The sequence below is a fragment of the Myripristis murdjan genome, chromosome 10, assembly GCF_902150065.1.
Source record: "Myripristis murdjan chromosome 10, fMyrMur1.1, whole genome shotgun sequence".
NCBI classification, from domain to species: domain Eukaryota; kingdom Metazoa; phylum Chordata; class Actinopteri; order Holocentriformes; family Holocentridae; genus Myripristis; species Myripristis murdjan.
In genome coordinates this window covers 11,572,741-11,595,787 of record NC_043989.1, presented here as the reverse complement: position 1 = coordinate 11,595,787, position 23,047 = coordinate 11,572,741, and the positions used below count along the sequence as shown (strand labels likewise).

The window sequence follows — 23,047 nt, the reverse complement described above, 5'->3', positions numbered from 1 at the left end:
TTTTGAGACTTACAGACAGTCTGACATGTCTACTTTCAAACCCTTTAGTTACATCTCAATGACCACAAACATAAAGGAACTTTACATGAAGGAGCCACAAACTGACACATCTAGGCTTTGGCTACTGAGGCTTAAAGCAACATTATCTAACATTTTTGCCTTAAATAACAGCCTCAACATCATTTTAATGCTACACTGACATGTGAGGAGTAGAATGGTGTGTCTGTCATGGCCAATCTGCGCCCAAAAGCCTGTTCCTGCACTGTGGAAGTTTGGTGGAGCGGGTTGCGGACAGGATGTAACGCTTCACAGCACTACAGCACCACGTCACCAGCACCAACTGTGTTCGCGAAGTCAAAGGCAGCAAGACAGATGCCCAGCTTGCATCCCTGCTGTTGGACTGGTAGGTTATATTAGCTGGCTTGCTGTGTCTTGTGTTGTTGCAGTTGCTCTATGTTTGGCTGTTTTAGCAAAGTTGTCAACTTGCTAGTTTTTCATCGTAAAGAGAAACTAGCATGTTGACAACTTAACAACACATGTCAACAACACAGCCAGACATCAAGAAGCACGCCATGCTAAGCATTCTGAGCTGCTCAGTGTTTCACTGTGTTGGCAAAGTTGTCAATTCCCTGGATTTTGTTCATAAGCCAAGTCGGCCCATTCTGACAGAGGAATTTAGTTTACTAGCTGCCCTAGCTGGAATTTAGTTGGCTACCATGCCCCACCAGGTGTTAGCAGCATACTGTCTCTGGTTCAGGATGCCTAAGCTAAGCATGCTAACATTAATATAGAAACCTGGGATTCCAGGTTTTTCCAGGTTGTAGTTTCACCCCCACGTTGCTGTTGTACCCTAAATTTCATGCTTTGTACAGCTGTTGCTATAAACACTGACTTTTTTGCATTTCCTCTCCGAGGTGTAGACAGTACTACAGTAAGAGGTCGAACAGCTGGAATGTCTACAGCTTTAAGGAGACCAAAGGACTACAGCTCCATCCCAAAAGGCCACATAAAAGGCTCATGTAATGAAAGAGTATAACCTTATGAGACAATTATTATTATATACAGTGGTCCCTCGTTAATCGCGGGAGTTACGTTCTAAAAATAACCCGCAATAGGCGAAATCCGCGAACTAGTAAGCTTTATTTTTTACAATTATTATAGATGTTTTAAGGCTGTAAAACCCCTCACTACACACTTTATACCCTTTTCTCAGACAGGCATTAACATTTTCTTACTTGTTCACTCTCTTGTTTAAACACTCTCAAAGTTCAAACCTTTGTAGAAAAATAAGTCCAGTAAAAAAAAAAAAAAAAAAAAAAAAAAAAAAAAGCATGCAAAATTGCACTAAAAATAAATCCGCAAAACTGCAAGGCCGCGAAAGGTGAACCGCGTTATAGTGAGGGACAACTGTATTATGTAATCACAAGTCAACCAGCCTATACGTTGTTGATTGACTTTTGAAATAATTTTGCATATTTTGACCAAATTATACATGCAAGTATTGGATTTGCTTGTACATGTATATGTACCCATGTGCCCATCTGGGACATCTGGACCCGGGAACCACCAGTGACGTCAGCACATCAAACTTCAGGCCTCCACTCTGTCTTGCTCCTACTTCGGAGGAGGCTGACGTTGTGGCTGAATCCTGCAATAAAACCATAGAAGGAACCATTGTTGTTAAAATCCAAACCTCATGCACTGCTAGCAATGCATGAGTTATACTTTCTGATTGAGCAAGCTAATGCAGGGTTGCAGCCTGTCTCCAATGTCCTGATGTTCCCTGTAGTGATCTGTCTCACAGCTAACAGGAAATCAGCAGAGTGTATATCCCTGACATGTTATTTATCAAAGATTACAACATAGGCTATCACCTCATCAGTGTTACCTTTGTCACAGAGTTTTGTAGTTTTTTTCAGAGCCCAAGAGTCATCTAACTTCACTTCGGTCTCAGGCTAGCATGCAAAGAAATTCATCCCACGGCAAAAGTTTTGTCCGTCTTTGTCAATCTCATGCCAAGTAAACCTTGAAACATTGCAACCTTGTAATCCTATCTCGGCCAGCTTGTAATAAGTTTCAGTCCAGTTATGTGCAATTTAGCCTATATCATGTCGCCAACATTTTATTCCATTACACACACATAACGTTACTCCACATTCAGAAGCTTAGCAAACAACATGGGCTTAAAATGTGAGCAGTATTTCAGCAAAACTAAGATTTTCTGTCATTGTTTCGTTATTCGTTTTGTTATGTGAGTGTTTATCTCTGCATTATCATATTCACGTAAAATCCTGGAGTACCCTGTCCTTCAACATGTTATTTGGCTTCTGGCATCTTCTTTGTTGGTTCCTAATCTTCCAGCTTGTAAACAAATGCGCATGTTTTGTACCTTACAACAGTGATGGAAGAGGTCATTGCATTCAGGAACTGTAAGGACGCTATTTTGCAAAAATATAAAATCTTACATTGTGTGGTTTTAAATTATTGACGTTAAACGTTATGCACGGTTCCACAGGATTACTTAAGCATTCTCCTTGAATGACTGTCATTACAATTAGGCTATATTAGTTGATCTGAAGTGGTGTCGAGTATTCTGGCAATCACACCCGTTATGCATGTCTGTTATGCAGAGAGGTGAAAAAGAGCTTAATGCTGAGCCCAGAGAACAGGTGGAGCTAAGTGGAGCTAATTTATGTACGTGTGTCTTGATGTGCGTATGTGTGTGTATGTGTGGGTGTGTGGGAGCATAATTTTGCATGCACTTCATCTCTCTTATCCATGTGTATTTGGTCATTTTTAAGTTCTTTGCACTTCAGACTGGCTGAAGGCTGGCCACAGTGAAGAGCGGGAGCATGGAGTCACACATTGCTCTTGTACATGGCATGTTAATTTGGACCAAGGATTACCCATGGGAACCACAATTCCAAAGATTAGTCTCTATCTTCCTGCAGGAAATAGTGCTAGGTATGAGCGATACCACATAGTGCAAAAATCAATGTCAATCTATTTTGTACACATGAAAAGTAAAATACCGCTCTAGTCAGGACTGAGCAAGATGGACAAAATCAAATATCGTGATATATTTGGCAAAATACCTCAATATTGATTTTTTAGACAATATTGTAGGCACAACAAGTGTTGCTTTCATAAGATATTTACACATATAAGATATTTAATTATTTATTTATATTATATATTTATTTAACAGTCCTTTCTTAGTAATGTGAATATGATAGTCAAGCAAGTAGAGGCAAACAACAGACCAGTTAGAACAGTCTAATAAATTCAGAAAATTGTTTCTCTTTACAGCAAATCAGGAAGACACAACATGTATGCCATATCACAAAATTATGATATCCGAAATCACAGATGATATCTAGTTTCATATTAGAATATCGATATAAAATCAACATATTGTCCAGCCCTACCTCCAGTTCTACCAGTGCTATAAAACAGCTGTCTCTGTTGACTTGTCACTGAAAACAAACAGAGCAAAGATCCAAGTATAAGCCTAATCTCTCTTGTTCCCAGGAACACACTGCACTGTCAGGGAGTCTCAGGCATCCATAAGCACCCCAGGCAAAATGCAAGATCTGAGAAAAAAAAGGGGGGCATCAGGGTAGCACAGGCGTAAAATCACTCACCTAACACTACAGAGAACTGAGTTTGATTCCTGGAAGGGATGCTTCTGGCTTGGCCGGGTGTGGCTTTGAGCGCAACTGGTTCACATTCACGATGGTTGGTTCACGTTTGCGGGTGGGAAGTCAGTGAGGGACCGATCCTTGTCGTTGTACTGGCAACTTGTACTAGTTGGTGAGGGTGCTATTTCAGGGTAGAGGGGATGCAGGGGAAATAGCATGCACCTCTGTCACACTACACTCTCCGACTGAACCTCCTTGCTGTCAGATGAAAACAAGCAGCTGGAGACTCCACATGTATCGCAGGCAGCACACGGAAGTTTGCACCATCCTCTGGGTGCAGACTACCATTTTCTCACCTCTGCCAATTTTTCAGAATACAACTGAATGAGAAAGTAGATCCCATGCACTGGATCTATTTCCCAAGTCTTCCAGATCACCAAATCAGGGCAGTCAGTGTTTTAAAAAATAAATAAATAAATAAAGAGATCACAGCTGCCTTATTTGATTATGTTAGAATTTGTCATTTTGTAATTGCAATACACCTATACATCCCACAGAGGGGCTACTGGTGAAAGTCAGCATGCAGACTTGCACTGAGCACAAGAACATATAAAAGCAAGTGTTTTGCTTAACTTTCATATCATTAGCAAATTTATTGACAAAAAGATGACTGATGTTTATCTAATTAACTGCATACACTCATCAAACCAATCAATGACATTTATACATTTATTTTATAGATTTTATTGATGGAGAGAAACATGCCTGCAGCTCTTAGAAAGGCACAACATTGTCCCTTGGGAAAGGTGTGTGATCTACAGTGAAGTCAAAGATGAAAGAACTTATGAACTTGAAGTTCAATCCCTGTGTTGAACAGGCAACAGTCAAGTCAAGTTTCAAAAAGGCCGCAAGGCAACTGGTTTTGTTATCTATTTCAAGTATTATTTTTAAAAAGCCATTCCTTTGTGTAGATTGTTTTTTTTTGTAAAAGCCTGACCCTAAAATCTAATATCTGTTCCACTTAGGATTATTGGGAAGAGCACTGATTTGATTTGTGTTAAAAATAGCTACTTCAGAGAAAAAAATTACAGTAGAAAGACAGCAAACAGAGGGCCCGTTTCCACCGCCGGAACCTCAGGGTAATTTTACGGGGCCGGGGCCGTTGTCGCGTGTCTCCACCGCCGGAACTACCCCAAAGGAGAGAGTTCCTGAACCTTTACAAGGGCTAAAAAAAAGGTCCTGCCTCGGGATAGGGACTCTGAGCGGCCCTGAAAAACTCCTGGGTGGGGCTTGGGGTTTACTTGGTGCTGGCTGGATTTACTCACGGCGCGATGTGGTGTCAACAGAAAGCAACAAAATAGCCGGACGCTAGCGTTAGCTTTAGCTAACATTAGGTGTCCCTAGCAACACAGCCAACACTACCAAGTTAACGCTAACGTGCTAGCTAATGTTAGCTAACACTAACAACACACTTTTTAGCCGGCATTTTTAGGGACGCTAACGTTAGCTTTAGGGAACATTAGCTAAGGCCAACAACAGGCTTTTTAGCCGGCATTTTAGGGACGCTAACGTTAGCTTTAGCGGACGTTAGCTAACGCTAACAACACGCTTTTTTAACAACACACATTTTGATGCCCCGGTCATGGTCGCGTAACTGCCCGGTAACTTTACAGGAACCTTCCTCCTACTCGGCCCTCTCAGTGGAGACATGGCAGTTGAGAGAGCCGAGCGAGAGGACGTTCCTGTGGTAGCTCCTGCCCCCCAAATACTACCAGGAACCTTTTGGTGGAAACGAGCCTATAAACACATCATGTACAGTCCAAGGCTAACAAAAAACTGTGTCAGTGAAGGGAAAAGTAATGCCTACATACTCTTATGAGACAAATTTTTGATCCGAACTGGATCTCAGTCAGGTAAAAGGAATGTTTTTTAAATCCATTTTTTAGCTGATAGAGGTAATATTATCTGTGGTTTGACTGTGCACTGCAAGAAAAGTCTCTGAACCCTGGGCAATCAGGAGACCTCCAGCTGAAACACAGATCTGATCAAAAAGGAGGTGTAATACAATGTCATCACAGATTTATTGAAAGACACATCAGCTGTTGAATGTGCATAGAGAGCAATAATTGTGATCCATTACTCCCCCCACTCACCTAGCTTGCTGCTTGCCCTCACCCTCTTATAGCATAATGCCTATAGGCCTAGCATCACTTTGTTTCAAAACTAGACGGGAGGTGGAAATGGCAGTAGAAAAATGCACGTGGTACTTGACAGAAAATGGCTCCATCAGTTAGATAAATTAGAAAATGACAGCAATTCATACTGTTCTGCAGAATGTCTACACTTTTAACTCCACAATGGATAATGTCCTCTCTGTTTTAGACGGTAGTGACTGTGTCACTCTCCAATGTCAAATGCCTGTTCTCAGTAATAACCAGCAAGAGGCTGATGAACATTACAATGTGGAGCGTCTCTGATGGTGTGTGTGTGTGTGTGTGTGTGTGTGTGTGTGTGTGTGTGTGATTCAAAGGCTTCAAAGATAAGCCTAACCAAAGCCCCTTCTGTTATTGCATGCTTCACCTTGACAGTTTTGCACAAAATCTGTAGTAACAAAAGTCTCTGTATGTCCAATTTAAAAAGGTTTGACCCATTTGCTTCATTGTCGAGTATTAAAGTGGAACATTATACTATCTACTGAGTAGCACATTGAAATTTAGTATGTGTAAAATGGGAATGAGAATTTAATCAGCAACCAGTCAATATCGGAGTCCAGGATCCCAATTTCTTTACATAAGGCAACATAAATCATTTTGAAGCTGTACTGAAAGCAAAGTGAGTTGTAGATAATTGCACTATGTCGCAGCTTGGCTGAAAGCCCTGGAAACCTTCTGATTGTCTCTGGGCTCAGAAGGACCTGGCTTGACTGACCCACAGAGAAACAGAAAGAACAAGAGGGTGGGGGAGGGAGAGAGAGAGAGAGAGAGAGAGAGAGAGAGAGAGAGAGAGAGAGAAAGGGGGACAGAGAGAAAGAATAAGACAAAAGCACACAGAGATGACATGTTTCTAAATGATGAGTTATGTAATTCTCTGTTCAGAGTTCACACACTGATCACAAGACAGGCCTGACAACTGTGAGGAAACTGTCAGGGCACAAAGGCTCTGACCCCTGCACTCCCCACTTTTGGCTGCTTATAATGTTGCTGATCTGGGGAGTAAAGCTTTCTCCACTGTTATGGTCATTTCAGTTGTTCTGGATGAGCACATAAGCTAAAATTTTGAAATATAAACATAAAATGAGAGGCAACACACAGAGCTGGCCACTGTCCTGTCCCTTCATCGTCAGCCCCCTACTTTTCAGTAATTCTCTGTGACTGAACTGTGCAAGAAGGACCACCCACTGAGGTTTGTCACGTTTGATTTGTTCTGCTTGGGGTGAACAGTAAACTACATTCTGGGTAAGAACATGATATGAATGGACCGTATAAGCTGCTAATACACAGTAGATTAAATACTGAGCATATATAGGCCGCAATATATTCTTTAAGCATGCAGTGTACTCATTCCCATTCACAGTTAAACACTGCAACAAATTAGAATGTTTTTTCCTTTACTATTTTGATCAAATTTAATGCAAACCTGCCATATTTGACAAGGGTTCACTTTTGCCTTTTTTTCTGTACCGCGACCGATTTTTGAAAAATACATTTGCTTTCAGAGAAGCAAATTCAACTTAAGATTGATGCCACTTGAAAAACACCATTAGCTTAGATGTCATTAAATTGTTTCTTTCAGCATTCTTGGCTCACAACAATCTAGAGGCAAACCACTAAGCGCAACACTTAAGCAGAAACTTGACCTAGACCTTCCACACTGAAGAAAAGAAATGCCACATGACAGCCAAATGTGGACATGCACCGATGTCATCTCATAAAACCCAGTTTTCACAATCAGAATTCAAAAATCTGTGTTTCCCCCGTATTCATTTGGCAGTGATTCACCACCACAACAAGGACATTACCACTTATGCAAGAGAAAACGTGAAAACAAAATAAGCATTGTACTTGCATCTTGCTACTATCAAAACCTAAAAACAGTATAGTACAGTATTTTAGAGGTAATGATCATATTACGATTAAAAACATTTTTAAAACCTAGATCCTAGGGCTGGGAGATATGGCCGAAAAGTAAAATATCTGATTTTTTCACATCAAACTCTATTTACGAATTTTAACCTATTTTTTCCTTCTTAAAAACAAAATACAAATGACAAAGAATTGATTTAGAACAAGTTTTGCATTTATTTTAGAAAAAAAAATTAAGTAATTCCAATTTTCGTTTTTGATAAAATACACTGTCAAACTCATGTGGTTTGATGTGGTTTGACTGAACCATAGGTCTGTTCTAGTGGAATAAAATGACACCCATTCCAGCTCTCGAGTGATCTTTTTACATGTACACTTGCATAAATGAGGCAAGGCAACTTCACTAAAATACTTGTGGCTTAGTCGCACATACCTGGGGTTTCAGCATGCGGATAAACCCCAGCTTTTCCACATGGGCACCATATCTTTAGCGATATGAAATGCGACTGCATGCGTAAAAGCTTTCCACTGGGCCTCTTTCTTGTCATACAGGATACAATGGGAAATTGATTTTGCTAATGTCGGCTGCTTTTCAGCAGCTGTTTGTGGGCTGCTGTGATCTTGTGCATCTCATTGTGAACAACATTTCTACCACTCCGCTACCTGCCTCTGTTTGAGATGTTGAAATGAATTGGCCGTGCTGCTGGCTATTGTTGCAACAGCCATTAAACAAACTTTGCAGTAGACCATGGTTTCTTTGAGGTCTGACACTGCAAAACCGAACCTGATCCAAATTACTGATAAGGTTGTGCCTTTTTGGAGACAAATTGTTCTGTCTGCTGCCATGTTGTGTGTGTGTGTGTTTAAGTATCTGTGGTAAATAAACACAGGGGGAGGGTGGAGCCCACTGAGCCCACTATGAACTACAGTAGCCCAAGGGAAGCGGTGGCAGAGGAAGTTAAAGAGAAAACCAAATGTCATTTTAAAGAAATCGTCCTAAACCACAAATTTGAATTAATTCATAAAATTGATTTATTGCCCAGCCCTACTAGAACTTCAGCTTGAATTATAATTGGTAGGCCCAAACAACTCGGGGACAGTTACTGCCCAAAAGCACCACAGCTTCACAAAAAAATCACAGAGGAAACACAGCAAAAAAATGTGTTTAAATGACAAATATAAACACAGCCCATCAAAGCCAAGCCTTCAGCACCCCAACACACCTTGACATCTTCTCGACACTTGCTGCACAACACACCACCACAGCCTGCTCAGTAAAGCTCAGCTGAGATGGTCATTTGAATAATGATTCTAAATACTAACCAATCTGTCAGACCATGTATATTTTACAGTCTAATGAATATCAGACAATACTCTGATGCAATAATAGCAGGTTAGAAATCTGAGGAATGTGATATGCCTACCCTTCTGAAATTAAGATTGAGGATGGATAATTGTGCCACAGACAGAAATCTCCGCAGCCGACACCTTCAAACCAAAATGCCTTTCATTTGTGTGTGTGGCCAAATATAGGCACAGAATCGAGTGGGGGAAAACTATTTGACATGCAGCCAGCATCTCCAGTAGTTAGTAGTTTCTAGGCACCGGGCAATTACAGGAGATAGTGCTGCTGCTATCTGCTGCTGAATCTGAAGGAGGACGCATTCCAATATCAATAGCCTGAGAGGCAAGCAACACCTGAGCCTATGGGACAATAAAAACAGTAGATACTCTGCAAGAAAAATACTTAAAGCATCGCTTCAGCCACTCATACTATTCTCTACCAACAGGCATTTTGATTTTCAATGAGCATTTTCAGATTTTTCATTTTACCATTAATAGACTGAAATAGAAAAACGTCAAAACAGATTTAAATGACAGCTGTTTGTGCGAGCTAGAAAGAATGCAACAAATACTTGCACCACAGAGAGATAACATCAAAGAAACCTGAAGGGATTTAAATGAATATCCAAGCCAATCAATTAGTTAGCAGAACCTTTTCTTTCAATAGCTGACCAGTTATAAAACTGGGAAATTCTAATCTAACACCATCTCTTCCAATGTGCTTCAGCAGGGGCCTTAAATGAAGAAAATAAACTTTGTATCAAACTGGAGTGAGGCAAGAGACTTACAATGAGGGAGAAACACTGAAAATACAAATTTGTTGATTGGTAAATCGCTGACTTTAGTTGAAGTGACAAATGTTTTCACTGTTGAGCGGTACGTTTCCAGAGGCTATGCAATGAACATGCATTGATTACAAGACATAGTACTCTGTCTTGGATTTTGTGGCATCTAATCAGATACTACAGAGTAATTAGGACTTTCTTTTCTTTACAAACACTCATAGGGGACTGTGGGTGTTAGAGGAAGTATACACCATTTATGAGCTCTGTTCAAGGCAACACTTAAACAGGATGGACAAAACATTACCTGTCATATCTGTGACTTTCCATTCCAGTATCTTCATCTTGGCTTCATTTTGGAGCCTGTAAATACAAGAGTAGAAAATATAACAAAATATAAATATAACACACATCATCAAGATCGGACTATTTTTAAAACACATGTCAGTCTTCATAGCTCTCAATCTGGATCACAGCTATGGAACAGACTGTAGAGGATTGTCCTAAGACAAGCAAAAGAAGAGTCATAAACCCCCAAAGAAAGATTATTTTCCTGGCTGCTCACTAATTAGAGCCAAAGGATGGAATGTAACACACAGCTCCACAGTCCGCTAAAATATGTAGAGCTATTTATTGCAGCATGAGAGTGGGAGAACAACTGCATCTTACAAATCGCTGTGGAGACGGCAGGAAGAAAATCTTTTCAGGGGATTAAAATCAGCGCAACTTATTTTCATTTTCCTCTTTGTTACCCCGTCACATTGGTTACTTCTCCGAAGGGGGAGTGGGTGTTGAGAGATGTCTTTGGATAATCCTACAAATATGCAGGCTGTTTCCTCAGATTTGTGAGAGGGATCACATTAATATTCTTACAAGCTTACTGTTTGTCCAACATTATTAGACATTATCATCTTTATTAACTATTACTGGAAGCAGGAGGCAGTCATGAAAAACAGAGCATATTCTCTACACACTGTGCTGTAGCCTGAAGTCACTGCGCTGGATACTGAGCGTGACATTCTTAGAGCAGCTAGTCCACTGACCAGGGTCATACTATAATGCCTCTACCCCTCCCCAAATCTCAGCCTACACCCCTGCCCGCCCACACGGTCTTCAACATCTGACTCACAGAAGCAAAGAAACCATTAACAGTAATGAGAATCGATGGGGGTGTTAAAAGTATTGGCAGTCCAGCCCAGAAGCTGCTCTCCGTGCTGTCTTTATTAGTCTGGAAAACAAGAGCTGGTCTCAGGCTCGCCAGCTCTAAATAGGATTGCATTGATCAGAAGGTCAGGGCGGGTTGCATTCAGCTCTTTAATTGTCTGTGTCACTCCTCATTCTCTCTCCAACAGCTGTCAATTATCTCCCAGGTAAGCTAGGGCCAGCACCACTCATGGTAGTTCACAACCTGGGTGAGACTGAGGCATGAGCAGAATACAGCTGACACAGGAGGCAGGAAACAACAACGCTGAACATATTCTCCAATCTAACTCCACCTTCTTGAACAAATATAGAAATATCAAAATTCATCAGAAAAGAAGACATTTGGCTAATCAGAATAGAAGCAGACATATCATAAATTCTACATGTCCAGTGTCTAATTATCACCTCATGCCAAATGTACTTTTCCATTTTTTTTTAAATCAACTAGCACTTTACAACCATTTCCCCTGCATCAAACAAATGCAGCAAATTCTGTACAGACCCATGGTACCTTTGAGACGATGCCATATAGACTGACTTAATTAGCAGTTTGTTTAATGAGTCATCTGGGTGCCTGGCTTATAGTATCGTCTAACATTAGTAACTGGAAAGTCAGGAAACACAGCTTAAACAGCATATCACATGTCCTGTATAGAAGGTCTGGGCGTACAGTGTGATACCTTAAAAAAATGCCACAGATTGTTTCATCTGACTGACTGAAGATCCACCTTCCAACTGTATTTGCCCAGATGGGAAACTGGCTCTGCAATTAAGTATTCAAAGTATTCAAAGCAATAATAGAAAAAATAAAAAATCCTTAGACTGAAAGGCACAACAATAGTTTCACACCAATTCAAGGTGTTAATAAATAATAACAAATTGCCAAGCATGTAATTTTTGTCTCAAAGCAGTGTGGAGTGGACTGACAGTAATGAAGTAGCAAAAGGCTGCTTATTTTGTTGTAGCATCAGCTTCGCAAGGTTGAAAATGATAAATCAATCCTGTGCTGTTTGTCACACAGTCAACGCCCAGAGCCAGCAAGAGTCAACAGCATGCCTCCATGTGTGTTAGTAAAATGGCTAGCTGACAGCCCATCATTAGGTTTAATTAATGTACGGGTGAAAGTAAGTAACACAAACTTACCAGGCACATAAATTTCTCCTGTTTAAGTTTGGTTTTTACATGTTACTGCTGGTTACAATTCCAGAAAAGCTTTTATCAGTTAGTTATAATGCCCATTTATGAATATAATACTGCAGCCTACATAACACAGGGTAAAGTTTTTCCATAAAATAAAATAATAATAAATAATAATAAATAATAAAATGTCATAAAATAAATTTCACATTCATTCATACTGCTGTATAATATGGACTGTCAGCATCATATTTTTAGAATGATAAATGACTGACATTAATGAAAACATGTCTTCGTTTTTGCCAACTGGGCTGACAAAAATATAGACTATACTGTACTTGGGGCAGGTAGGCCTCTCACTTAGTTGCTCAACCAGCCAAGTGGAAACATTTTTAATATGTTAGTCTATATGTCTCTGGTTCACACCCGCTCTGAGGGAGGAAAACCAGTCAAATCCTTTCGCACGTTAATCCAGATGTCTGGTTGCTTCAGACTCAGAACTCTGTCAGAGTTGTATCCTAGCTTTAGAGTTGGAACTGCTTCAAATGTCTTGGCAGCTAATCAGCCTCTATCTTTCATCAAACAGATACTCTGACAGGGCTAAGCCTATCTTTACAAAACCTCCTAGGCTAAGAATTTGTTTCAGCTCTACAGTCATTCTAAGTTTTGGTGTTTGAAAAACGACTGGGAAAAATCAAATAAACAACTCTGAAACAAGAAAATAGACCGGAGTCCAGTGTGTGGAATAGCTCAGGCTACAAGACCTGCTGCAAACTTAAAAAAAAAAAAAATGTCAAAAGGGTAGACAACTGAATGGTACATAAAAATAAAAGCATGCTATCTAAACAATAAAATCTTTTAGGGGATAAAAATATACCAAACAAACAAATCAAAGAAAACCCAGGACACCAGGGCTGGCAAATCTACCCCAGCTTTCCAAAAGATTTTCCCATTAGCTTGAAATATGTTGAATCCATGTCGTTTACACTTTAAATGAAAAACAAGGGTACAGTATGCAGCAAGTAAGTGTTGTTACCCCCTATGTCCATTCATATCAAAGTCATGATTGCTCATCACAACTGAAGATTCAGTTCAACTAATTAGAATCCATTATCAACACTGACCAGTGTAAAGTGTGACATTTACGTTTACCACTGAAAAACGTGACATTCACGAGTTATTACAGTCAACCTGGCTAGCAAGCTGAAAGCACTAAAATCATCCTCAGATAGGCAGGTGATCAGTTTAAAACAAAACACATGCACAGCTCATATTGTTTTTCAGCAGATGAATTTGAAAAGTCATGCCAGTCTAAAAATTTTACCATGCTGGGCGTAGTGAATGCTGCACTGGATTAGCATGATACACAGCACAGCAGCCTACTTATCACCTTCAGCATGACAGGCTGCCTCTGCAGAGCAGTTTTCAAACTTACTGAGGTATGAAAGTCATTTACTTCACACTTTTCTCATACTTCATCTAAAGATCAGCGCCGAAAAAGACCTGATGAAAAGATTTACTGTAAAGCATGGGCAAGCCATGCTTTCAGCTGTCAGCCAAGTGGTCTAACTGATCGACCCACGGGAGTGCTAGTAGAGGATAATGATTTGGACTTGGCTGGTTATACCAATTTCAAGGGTAATTCTGTCGTCGTCTTGAAAAGTAGACAATATGGCAAGTCGGTGTTCAGGACTAATGGTAGCATCTTACAAAGCTGTGGCTTACACGCTGACATGACTACAGTGAGCACATCTCTATCTTACGTGTGTGGTACAATGAATTTTTCATTCTTTTTCTGTCTCTGCATGCTATACATGTGAAGAACTTAAGCGTACGGGTGAGTCCGCTGCTCTATTTTTTTTTAAGTCTCCGGAGTAACCAGACTGTATGCTCCAATACTGTCATTTCAGCGAGAATATTCTAGTCCTGGGAGGGTAGGAGATGGTTAAACTTCTGTTATAGAATTATTTTTAACAACTGTTTTGAGTGAAGTGGAACAGAAGCTTGACAACACAGAACCTGCAGAGAGGAGGTGAACGTAATAGTTAGCATGCCAACTAAATGTCTTCATCTGCGTGATGTGTCACACTATAATTTGGACTAACGTTGTGGCACAGGATTCAAGTGAAAAACTGTTACCTAGAGTTGAAAATATTTTCCGGTGTTCGTACATTACCCAGACAAAGGCAAACAAATTCATTTAACTTTCCTTAACTTTTCCTTTTAACTATTCCGTTTTCATTCTGAATTTTCAGGAGTGGGAATTAATAAAGCATAGAGAAGTTTTGCCATGTTGGCTTTACTTTTATCATCTTTCCTGGAGATTTAATTACCCTAAGCAGAGCTATCTGTATTGATCTGAGAAGCACCTGGGTCGTTCCAGATTCAGAGCAGCCATACATTAGTTAGCATCAATCCATCACCTAATGTGAAGACCTCTGTAAGAACCAGTCAAAGGAAAAATAAAAGCGTATTTCATTTCTCTGTTGTCAGGTTTCTATGATACTGAGCGGAGGACTGGATCACATTTGTTTAGTGACTGGATGGGATAGCACTTTCTCACCGCCTGCCTCCTCTGTCATCTTCTGCACTCCCTTGAGGGTCAATAAAACATACTATAATGAGAAATGTCACCGATCCTCACCCTAAAAGGCACAAAAACAATTTTGCTCAGAACCTGTGAAATGTTCTCAACATGATGCCATCTGCCAAGCTATGTATAGCAAGGTGGCCTCAGGCAGTAAAGTGTAGTCTAGCAGATTTGGTGAATGAAGCTGAAATCGCATTGATGCAGTTTTTAGGCAAGGATCACCAAAACAGCGAGGAAGCAGGACTAAATTCAAACCAATAAACAAACAATAAAAATGCTGGCATAAAATACCAAATGGATTAACGGGCAAATGGTCAGTGAGGATTCTTAGTAAAGGCCCACTCACGTTTGCAAATTCAGAGCAATAATCCAGTGATGACTACATTTACATGCATATCGACACTCTGAAACTAATCTCCTTAAGGCGTGATTTTTCTGATAACCTGAATTACATGTTTTATTGATTTATCAATCTGTAGGTCAGGGTTATAGCGTTAAGTGACCTCTGAAATGTGCAGTTTAGCCAAAAAAAAAAAAGGAGGAAATTTTCTAAGGACTTTGCACATACCAATAAATCAAAACACTGAGCATTAATCTGTGCTTGTTAATGGAGTAATGCTTTCTCTGATTATGACCTTACTCCAATAAAGCTAATCGGCTAAGGTCCTCAAATGACAATTTCAATAATCGTTGTATTGCCTTAATCGGGTTAAGATTGGTCTGCATGCAAACGTGTTCACTGTCAAATGAGCAGTAAATAGCCAAACCCAATTCCTGACAAAAATTTAATGGGGTCCTTGTGAACTGAAATTCTATAAAATTAGTGTGTGCATATGCATGTGATTGTTAATTACTTTGAAGTAATTTATCAAAACATCAGTGGTGAAGTTAATCATATTTTTCAAAATGATTTATTAAATAAAAATGTTGATCTGTTGATCACATACAAACAGTAGTATCAGTTGCTTTATTTACATAATAAAGCAACTGTGTGTGGTCCATTTAATTAGGCTTAGTCTCTTACAGAATGATTCTTTTCAAATGAGATTTTTGGAATGTAATTAAAAAATTCTCAAATAACTAAACTGATGCCAGTGAAAAAGAATACTGTGGAAAATTGCTTCCTTGTCCTTTACAAGGAACATATAAACAAGGAGGGGACAATATGCTGTAGCGAAAGCATTCAAAATTTGCACTGGTTCCAGACTTGCCACGTCACAGAAGTCAGTGGGACGGTAATATGTATGAATAAATGAATGAATGAATGAATGAATGAATAAAAACACTGCGATTAATTTTACAAATTTCCATTTGCGATACGATTCACAATTTTAGTGGGAACGATCATTTTTGCCATCTAATTCTCATTTTCAATGAGAAAATTGTGTTTTTTTTCTGTGGTCTATACCAAACAAATATGTTTTCTTACATCTGGACAATACAATTTGTAGGTCAGGGCATCTCTGTAGTACCCTAATACCTGGACTGAATTGCTGAGCACTACAACAAAGCACTACACATCTGCCATCTGAACTTTGACAAGGCACACATTTGACTACATGACAAAACATACTTTGCATAACGCAAACTAGTGTTCTTACCAGTGTGTGCATTAGTTGTCCTTGTTACTGGTCTGAAAACATCAGAAGTCTGAGAAGCAGCTGCAGAAAGCCTAGCATGGAGCTCAGATCTAGCAAAACAATGCTAATGTTAGCCACGTCATGTTTAAAATGTATATTCAATATATCAAATATGAGCTCATTAGCAATTTAGACAAATTAGGCTACTCTTAATGCCAACACCTGACTGGGACACTAACATGTTAAATAAGGCTTAACAGAAAGTCTACATATCCATTTCAAACAATGACAACCTCACTGAATTTTTCCGCATTTAGCACTACTCAATGACATATTGTCCATTCATTCTTTACGTATTCCATGGTTCTTTACAGACAGACTCCGATTACTTGCACTTTAATCAGTGCTACTGTACTGTAACTATATGTATATCATTTAAAAGTATGCTAAATTCTTGGGATTAACTGACTGAATTTCATCCCATAAGCCTATAGCTATCCTAACTTTTTCATATCATGAACGCCCCTAAATTTGTATAAGATCATGGACCCTATTTAAAAAGATGAAAGATCTTCCCCAAAGAACCAAGAAGCAGAGAAGAAGAAACAGAATTCTGCTTATATTTGACTGGATACAGAATTATATAACTGTGAAATAAAATTAAAAAAAAAAAAAAAAAAAAAAAAAAAAAGCTTATTTTTCTGGGAATTCCCTGGAATTTCCTAAAGGACCCCTGGGGGTCCCAATGCCCCATTTTGTGAACCATTGGCCTACAGAAAATTTTAATGAGATGAAATACAGATGAAATACAGATAATGAGCAAGGAGCCAAAAGGCTGAGCTCAGCAAACATATATGCTTATTGATTCCCATGCATTCTGTAACACTGTGGGTTTTAAACTGTAGCCTAAAAAAAGAAACTTTCAGGATCTCTTGATAAGTTTGTGATGGATGTGATATGTGGTATGAAAAACATTATCATTTGTGCTACATGGGAGAATTCTGGTTTGAAGTCTGTGCATTACATATGAATGCAGAAGTTTTTTATATAAATAAAACAATGTCTCAGATATTGTAATATTATGCACTGATGATCAAGGACATGACACTTGCTTTATATGCAGGCTGTGAAGGCAGGAACACTTATCACAGCAATTTCAAGTAATAAAAATATTGACCATATGGTGAGGGTGGGTGTTATGGTAAAGCATGTTTTTGAACACGATTCATAGATGAGAGTAATCTTGGGATTGATCAAGTAAATAGCAGACATGCAAGTATTTCTCCTTTGTGTCCACAAATGTGGTGTGGAGGAGGGCTTATTTTACATATACATCTATGAGCAAGAGATTCATAAATAAGCCCACTGCTTGGCAACAGGAGACTTTAGTAGAAATGAGAATAGTCCATCACCACAGAGGTATGTCAGTGCTAAGAAAACATGCACATGCAAGTACACAATTGGCTCAATGCACCTGTGTGGGTCAATGTCAGCCCTTTTTTTTCTCCCTGAGCATTACAATCACAGAGAAATATTTTTTCCAAAATAAAGTGACGTCCTATATAAACTGAGATGCTGACATAGTTTCCTGAGTTAAGTACCTCTCAATCAAAACATGATTAAGTGGAAGAGGAATTGATTTCTGAGCTTGTGAAGTCCTGGTACAAAGAAGCATTGCACAAAGCGCCAGTCAGCATTGTTAATCTCCTCTGACAGTACAACCTCACATTATGAACAGGCTGACCTAATCCCAGAGTAGAAAGCTAAACTAAATTTGCATGCAAAGGGGAACCAGCTTTTTACTTTAAATGTAAGCCTCTTGCATTTTCATTCAAGCTTTGTCGTATTCCATCTAGCCAGGGTCACCTTACTTCATACCCAAAATAAACTAAACTGACAGATCTGAAATATAGTGCAAACAAATGCACTTTTAAGAAAGAAATGATCGCTTGAGCAATTTACTAGAAGAGAATATTGCACAAAACCATGAGTTGTATTTGAAATGGAGATTGGAGGGGGCTTCTACCCGAGCTCTATAATCCACTCATGATTCACTACTCTCAAAATTGACCAGTACAATCAGTAAAAGAAAGAAAGAAAGAAAGAAAGAAAGAAAGAAAGAACAAACTGGGATTGTACAGTTTGAGGCATAGAGGAATAAAGCCTGTTCCACTTTGGTTGGAGTGTAAGCTAATTACTGCACATTAGCAGAACCAGCATTTATTTATTGCCATATAAATTATAGCCACTCAATTGTGTCCCAGCTCAATTACTACAGTGAAATAGACAACAAAGTTTCCATCCTGCTGCCACAGTTAGGGCTGCAGGATGTAAGACGATACTAGGCCTTCTACTTTGTGATAGATGGACAATACCCCAGCAACTGTAGCACTGATGTCCACAAATGTCCATGTCCCCGTACTGTGCTGTCAATAAGTCAAGAGCAAATGCATCAGCCGAGCAGTAGATTAGGTGACACTGACATGGGCGCAAGTCGTATTTGTGCAAAGCAAGGTCATGGAAATACCAGCATGCTGGATCAATCAGACAGATTAATGAAGCACAACTTGCTGACATGACGGATATAGACACCTCTATTACATCCAGGTCCTGTAGTCATCAACCTTGCTCAGCTCCATTCAGACTCAAGTACAGTGAGACAGCTAAATTGTTAGATTGAGACCCAATCCTTCACATGATAATCAGACGATCTCTTACATATTTGAAGCGCAGCTCTCCTTTGAAATATTAAACTCCAAAAAGTCTCTGATTTAATTATCATTTTGGTGTCTGGTAATAATCTTGGCTTCTGAGCTAAAAAGATCTGTTCAGTGTTTGGTGGGTAATAAAAATCTAAGAATACCTTCTTAGCAGAAGCTCATGCATATTTTGAGCTGTAAAGACGTCATCTTTTGATTAGACCTAAAATTATATTTGATCTCAGCAATGTTTCATTCAGAATGAGAGATGAACTAGTTATCCCTTCACTCATCCTGAATTGAGGAATTCTGTTCAGTCAACTTCCTTTACTTCAAACCATGCAGCGAGACTCTACAAAGTCTAAGATGAAATACGATTTCAAAAACTCAAATGCAACCTCAGCTTCACTGATAGGAAAACTACAATTTGCAGCATAAAATCGTTGAGTGAACTGGTTTAGGACACAGTTCCGGCATCCCCACGCACAGGTGAATGAGGCAGTCTCACTGAGAAATGCTTAAAGCAACTCAGATATCCTAATTTTTTCCTGCCCAGATTATGGCTGTATTTCTGACAACACGGGCTCAGAGTGGGCCAGAACAAAAGCCATCCTGAGTTTTTAATCAATGGGAGGATTAACCTTTGCTATCAGTGGTGCCTGTGATAACAAAATGAGGAGTCAAGATTCGGGATTATAGCTATGAAGACACGCTTTAGCTCATTATTGGACTTAGATCTTTAGACCTGTATGACACTCCATATATCACTGGCATTAGGTTGCCATTAATGACTCAGTAATCCTTCAAATCTCTCAAAAGAAATGCACCTCATCATAAGTGTCTCTGCAGATGAATGTCTTTGCAGAGGCTTCTTGGGTAATCATCCCACATATTTTTAGAGGTGAGCTCTCCAGTTTCGTGTCCTCATCAAAGGCCGGTCTTCCAGGCATTTAAAGCAGTGACACAATGATAAGTCTTATTATTCCAATACCGCTCACACAGCACTCTTATTACCGTCACTCCGCTTAGAGAAAACCGGGGATTCTTGAATGTAAAAAGCCAAGCAGATATATTAGACTGAAGAATCCTTTTCTGCAAACAATTTATTCTGTAACCCCATGTGAGTTCATTTGCACTATATTACTTTGGTACAGAACTGTACAATTTTCTCTGCTGTTGATGGGAAATGAACAAAACAGTAAATCTTAAGCATTGTTAAGCAGTGTAATAATTTGTTTAAAAAAACTGCCAAAGTACCTTCAGTCCTTTCTGAGGTCTGATCTGATGCAGAGATACTTCTTTGACACAACTAAGCATAACTTACAGTCAAGCAAACTAAGCTATAATGAAATTATATTAATAGTACTGCTAGTAATTATAATATAAAATAATAAATAATAAACAAATAAATGATAAATCTAAAAATAAATAATTAGAAATAATAAACTTCCATAGTGTGGAAGTTTATTATCATACACTCTTTCCATATGATAATGTTTAACATACAAATCTCTCAGTCAGGCAGGTAAACAATACTGTAGACAACTGCTTTCTTTATCACTACAATAATAAAAGGAGGAATCATATTTATTATGTCAGAATTTCAAAGACAACAATGAATTAGGTGATATCATTTTACTGCAGATGTTCAACAAAGGTTTGATATACAAAAAAAGATTCTTGTGGATATAAGGACAAATGAATAATAATGGCAAATGGCAATAAAAATGCCAATAAATGTCAAGTAGGTTGCATTGTGCAAACACAATGTAGCTTCTTAAAGATGCAACACTAAGCTTATGAAATATTCACATATTACATATGCTATCGATCAAGCCCATTAATGCGTGTCACTGGCATTGTTAGTATTGAGTGATATGCAGCACTGCGACAATGATAACTAAAAAGCATTTGACATTCTTAGTTTGGGCATTAATACAACATTATACTAGGATGTAGCTGACTTTTAATATGCACTACTCTATCCATAACATGGATTTACCCCTCGGCCCAATTCCTGCAACCTTTGATTTGGTCCTTCATGGCTAATTTGGCCTCCAGCTCTGCTCATAATTTGGTTGCAATTTTCTTAATTTTTGGGCCAGTGCCTTAACCAGATGATTCTACCTCTGATTTGCCAATCTACTTCAAATTCTGGAGCTACCCAGCCCAACTATGACATCAATTGATTATATCTACCATGCACATAAAGCACACTGTTTATGCTGACAAAATGCACATGCATTCCTGTGATAATCATCATTGTTTACAAAATGCAAAACTGTCTCTGCATTTGAATATAGACTTAATGTCACTAAAAATTCATGCAGTGCAATATTATATGACAGTGGTCTCTAATATGTGTGTAATCTGATTAGCCTGTAAAGACGTAAAGCACTTGCATGAAAAAAAAAAAAAAAAAAAAAAATCATATCCCTCAATTCTGAAAAGCTGAAATCATTTGTTGCAGCCCTTGTCCAGCACAGCCTAATCAATACTGAGGTCCTCAGATGTGAGATGACCGAACTGACCAATCAATAACAACCATCAGACAGAAAATAAACCTTTCAAGTTCATTCAGGTGTGCTTTATCCATTTGCAGCAGGTCATATCAAATGCCTCATTTATGATGCTAATGATACAGACAGCCTGCCTCAGCCCCCCGTCTTATACGGCTTCCTAATGGGAAACGAGCGGAAGGGGAGGTTTTGAGACCCACATTCAGGCGCATCACCAAGAGAGACAGAGAGGCAATACGTCCGCCCACAACAGTTAGTTTGTAGTTAATGTAAGTCATATTGTTCAGGCTTGTAAGACCAGGCAATGTCGGTATGAGGGGCTGTAATGACTGTTAGGTTTCTACTCCAAAACTCGGCACTACACCCGGCACTATCTGTCATATACTGTCAGTTCAAAAACCGAACATAAAGTGGGTTTGGCATGTTTAGACCGTAGAAAGTGAATTTCAGTGGTTTTGACGTAAAGGTAACAAGCTAATGGTTATCACTGACATCTGTGCTCCTGGGGGCGGCTGAAGAAGTAAGACAGCTAACATCACGTTAACGTTATGTATCCGGGCAAAAGCAAGGTAGCCAACATAATTCATGGCATCAAACAACCAAAAGCTCTGACTACAAGCTGTTATTTTGTGTTAACTTTTGACGTTTCGTGTCCGCTTACTCGTTAGTTTAACTTTCCCTTGCAGCGGCACACACTCAGGCTAACATAAACGAACGTAAACGGTTACGCTTTTAGCCCATAAGGAAGTGAAGTAGGAGGAGAAAAGCGCCCAAATGATAAGAACGTGTCGGTAAACAGCGTCTCTCCACTTACTTTCTTGTGTGCTTCTCTGACAGTTTTCCCTGAGTTCCCGGAATAACGTGAAGTTTCTTTCTGCTCCCCTTGTTAGGCGGGTTACTAGGAAAGCGTGTGTGGTTAGCAACAAGACCTGTCAAAACAATGGCGGTGGGAAGTACGGCAAGTCGGAGGAAGTAAACACGTGCTTTTTGTTGACGTATATATGGCCCTCTATGGGCGAACTGTGGAGGCCTTTCTCAGGCCAGTGCAAAACACAGTGAGGTGTGTTTGCAAGGGCTGCACCTTACTAAATACAATTAACTTTTAAAAATGGACATCCTATGGGAATTGGAGCCTTTCCTGTTGTTGAAATGCATCTACTTTCAGAGCCATGTGGATGTTTGGCAGGTAGTGTCATTCTTCAAATAACTGACTGAACAGATGACAGACTGTTTTGAAGTTCACAATCTGAAAATATGCTTTTGCACACCATTCAGAGGATGTTAACGGTTTGTGTGGATGTTGTTTTTTTCTTTTGTTCTGTAAATTGAAAGTATATTGTTGTTTTCTAGATGGGTCAAGGGAGTTCTCAGGAATGTAACCGGCAATCGCTGACTATGAAGTGCTTCAAATTATACACCACCTTTACAGTAGGACTTCAGTAGATATTCACTTTTCATATAGCTGCGTTC

The 23,047-nt window shown here is 39.3% G+C and overlaps 1 protein-coding gene across 2 annotated transcripts in view; it reads right to left on the bottom strand.

Moving 5' to 3' along the window:
• The window catches only part of LOC115366736 (ecto-NOX disulfide-thiol exchanger 2-like), a 194,767-nt gene extending 172,251 nt beyond the window's left edge, over positions 1 to 22,516 (bottom strand). Inside the window, exons 1-3 of one of the 2 annotated variants that reach the window (XM_030062321.1) lie at positions 22,392 to 22,516; positions 10,157 to 10,212; positions 1,530 to 1,648 (exon numbers count right to left, since the gene is read on the bottom strand). The gene's annotated coding sequence lies outside the window, so the exon portion shown is untranslated. The remainder of the gene's footprint in view (positions 1 to 1,529; positions 1,649 to 10,156; positions 10,213 to 22,391) is intronic. The other variant, XM_030062320.1, reaches the window with a different exon arrangement.
• Between the last annotated feature and the right edge of the window lie 531 nt (positions 22,517 to 23,047).